General features: G+C 38.5%; 1 non-coding gene across 1 annotated transcript; it reads left to right on the top strand.

Moving 5' to 3' along the window:
• Nucleotides 1–3,903: 3,903 nt before the first annotated feature.
• Nucleotides 3,904–4,010, top strand: LOC122054494. The gene has a single exon (XR_006132796.1). It is a non-coding gene; the product is annotated as a small nucleolar RNA R71 (small nucleolar RNA).
• Nucleotides 4,011–4,328: the final 318 nt, after the last annotated feature.

The following is a 4,328-nucleotide window of genomic DNA, read 5'->3' as shown; positions in this document are numbered from 1 at the left end:
GGTTCCTTTGCGATCCAACAGCGCCTAAACCCGCTGTCCCAAAACGATTTGGGTCGAGACATTGTCGTTTCGAAAAAATCTTTCCGACGGGTTCGTTTTTAGCGATTTCGGGTGCAATCGCGAAGCAAATTCCCATGCAGGGTTAGGGGCAATGCCCCTACCCACGATCTAACCATCGTGAGTTGCTCCTTTGCGATCTAATGGCACCCGACCCCGCTGTCCCAAATGGATTTGAGGCAAAACGAAGCCGTTTAAAAGAAAACTTTCCGGTAGCCGAAGCCTACAAGTGCCGAAACACTTGTGCTTCGCTTCTACGGAAAAATTACTCATAAAAACTCTAAAAACTCAATTTTTACAGAAAATCACAGAAGTTATATTTTTCATAAAAATACAAACGAACTCGTACAAGTCTTTGCACGTGGCTCTGATACCACTGTTGGGTTCTTCGGGCCGTGAAAACCGCTTTTTCGCGTCGCGGAAACCCCGAGTCACCTAAAGCCATGGATCTCGTGCAAAGATTCATAAACAAAATTATCGAAAAACCTTTTCTTGTATGAGTTTGTAAAAACTTTAGATCTACACTAAAGTTAAGATCATTACCCTTGTAGCGAAGCCCTTCGCGTTTCCGTTTGTCCAAGATGTCGCCGGATCTCTAGTTGTCAAAGTAGACAACCTCTATATGTATCCACACGGACACAATTAGAAGGAGATGACCAAAACACAAGGTGTGCTAGCACCAATGGAGTGTTCGGCCAAGGAATGGGAGAAGGAGAAGAGAGCGCACCCATGGGAGAAGAAGAGTGAATGAAATCAATAATAGGAAATTCAAACAACCCCTTAGCAATCAAGTGGCCAGCCACTCTAGGAGGTGTAACCCCCACATTAATTCCAATTAATGTGGAGACCATTAAGAGTTGTAACCCCCATGAGGTGGCACTCTAGGATGATGTGGATCAACACTATTGGTCCACATCTTGCCACCTCACTAAATGACATGGCAACAAGTGTAACCTCCTTATTTAATGTGGGTCGGCCACATTAAATGCTATGGAGGCTTGTAACCTCCATGAGGTGGCACACATTGATGATGTGGAGCAATCCTATTGGTCCACATCTTGCCAACTCACTAGTGATGTGGCAAAAAGTCAAGTCAAACATGACTTTTTCTCTTCCTCTCAAATCAAGTCAAACTTGATCAAATCTCTCTCATGGTTGATCTAATCCAACCATATGATTCAAGCCAACTTAATATAATGAATCTAATTCATTAAATTAAGTTGATTTAATGAGTCATAATCTAAATTAGACTCATTGAATACACGAATCAACTTGAGTCCAACTCAATTAGCCCAATTTGGATTACTCTTAATCCAATATGATTCATCAAATGAATCTAATCCTCTTGGTTCATCATATGAACCAAATCTCCATCTAATTGTCCTTAGTGTGTGACCCTATAGGTTCTTGTAACGTTGGCAATGCCCTAAACCCATTTAGGAGCATAAGTAATGAGCGGTATCTAGCAACACATCATTACTACCCAAGTTACAAGAATGTCGAGATCCGACATCACCTTGTGACTACCAATTGTGACTCCTCACAAAATATGTGACATTGTCCTTCTATCCTAGACATCTAGATTGATCAATATGAGGCATAGACCATGTCATCCTCTAATCAATCTAAATCTTGAACTCCAAGTAGACTCACTCGATCAAATGAGCTAAATATCTCATGTTGACTCATTTGGGCATGGCCATGCACTTAGTGGTCTCACTCTATCAAGAATACCGATGTCGCTCCCGTCATATGGGAGGGATAGATCCCATCTACATCACTCACATCCCTCTACATAATTCGTTATATACCCAGTAATCGCCTTTATAGTCCACCCAGTTACGGGTGACGTTTGACGAAACCAAAGTACATAACTCCTTATGTAGGGATCCATGGTGACTTCAGGTCAAAGGACTAATAGTCATACTAATAGCCACATGAGAAAGTATATGACACTCATATAACGATCCATGATACTTTCTCATGGCGGGTCATTCAGTATACATTCTCTAATGCATACCCATGTGTCAGCTTGATATCTCTATATCCATGACTTGTGAGATCAAGTCATCGAGCTGACCTAAATGCTAGTCTTATTGTATTAACATTATCCCTGAATGTTAATACTCGACTAGGAATGATTTAGAGTAGTGTTCCCTATATCATCTCACTATCGATTCAACCAATCGATTGATATAGGTAAGAACCTTCTACTCTAGGACGTTACTATACTTATTTTATCTGGCACTAATACAAATAAGCATAATAACCAAAAACCAAATGCCTTAATATATATACATGAATATGATATACATGAGTCCATACAATCATCAAATGATTGGCTCTAGGGCTCTAACTAACACTTCCATGTCAAGCACAACAAAATCTGTGGGAATAATGCTCCCACCCACTTCTACTAGCACATCTTCAGTAATACCGATATGGTACCTGCAAGTATGATCAGCTAATTGTAGTATCATAATAGTAGGTTTAATGTTTTTGAGACCTAGCTTATTACAAATTGAGTATGGAATGAGGCTAACACTTGCCCCTAAATCACAAAAAGATTTTTCTATAAATTCAGATCCTATAGTGCAAGGAATATAAAAGCTTCCTGGGTCTTAGAGCTTCAGGGAAGTGTTCTTCTCAAATAAAGCGCTACATTCTTCAATAAGAGCTATGGTCTCGATCTCTCCTTTTATTCTTTTATTGGACATAATATCCTTCAAAAATTTGGCAAACTTCGACATTTATTGAATGACATCTATTAGAGGGACCTCAACACAAATATCTTTAACCTTATCAAGAAATCTTCTAAATTCTTCATCCTTCTTCAACATGACTAATCTTTGAGGAAAAGGGATTACCTGGATTTGAGGGTAGCGTGGAAGAGTCTCTTTAACCTTCTTGGTATTCTCCTCATCATCTTGAATCTGAACTGGTTCAAGTGTTGGAGGAGAGAGCTCTTCTTGAATTTTCATCCCTTTTGTAGCAGTCACTTGAGGATCCCCTAAGGTCCATCCGCTCCTAAGCTCAATTCTATTATAGTGTTCTATTGGATTTACATCAGGTTTTCCAAGATATTGTCATGATGCTCTTGAAGATGAAGAAGCTATCTGGATAATTTAGCTATCTTGTATTTTCTGGTGTTTCTCTGAATTATCCATACTCTGATTTAACAACTTGATTTCTTGCTTCAATTCGTTTTGACCAGAAATACCTTATTCGAGCATTTTCTCTAATTTAGAAAATTAATATCTTTGAGAAGGTTGTTGTTGTTGAAGGTTTTGTTGTCCAGGCTGATAGCTCGGTCTAGCCCACATGGATGGTTCTTGATCTTGATTATTACGATAAGAGAAGTTTGGATGATTTTTCCAACCAGGGTTGTATGTGTTGGAGTATGGATTGTTCTGTTTCTAATTATAACTCATGATAGCATCACATTACTCAAGTTGATTGATGTGTGCAGTGATGGCTCCTAATTGGCATGAGTCTTGAGCATGATCTGTGCTTCCACATGTTTCACAAACACACACTATGGCATTGACTGTGCTAGAATTTGTTCCCATATTTTCTAGCCTTTTAGTAAGAGCATCCAGTTTTGAAGACATCAAAGTAATTGCATCTACATCAAATTTTCCTGATGCTTTAACTGGGTTTGGATAAGAATAGCCTCCACTTCTTTTTGTTTTCCATTGATAATGGTTTTGTGCTACACTTTCAATAATACTCTCGGCTTCATCTAGGTTTTTGTTCATAACTGCCCCTCCAGCTGCAGAATCTAGAGACACCTTTGTATGATAGTTGATGTCATTATAAAATGTATGTAGAACTAGCCATTTTTCTAATCCATAATGTGGGCATTGTTTGAGCATATTATTGTATATATCTCATGCTTCAAATAATGATTCAGAGTCTGACTGTCTGAAGCTTGCTATTAAATTTCTCATATGAGCAGTTTTACTTAGAGGATAGAATTTGTATAGAAATTGTTGCTCACATTGTTCCCAAGTGGATTTACTATTTATAGGCAAATAATTTAGCCACTGTTTGTCTCTGTCTCTAAAAGAAAACCCAAATAATAATAATCGCACTCCTACTGAAACACCATTCATTTTCATCATACCACAAATTTCATAGAAAACTTCAAGATATTGATTAGGATCTTCATGTGGTCCACCTCCAAACTGATTTTGTTGTACCATAGTGATTATCACAGGCTTGATTTCAAAAGTATTGGCTTCAACAGCTAGCCTTGTGATGCTAGAACA

Source organism: Zingiber officinale, chromosome 3A (genome assembly GCF_018446385.1).
Source record: "Zingiber officinale cultivar Zhangliang chromosome 3A, Zo_v1.1, whole genome shotgun sequence".
Lineage (NCBI taxonomy): Eukaryota > Viridiplantae > Streptophyta > Magnoliopsida > Zingiberales > Zingiberaceae > Zingiber > Zingiber officinale.
The sequence above is the reverse complement of the archived record's forward strand: the minus strand, read 5'-3'. Positions and strand labels throughout refer to the sequence as shown.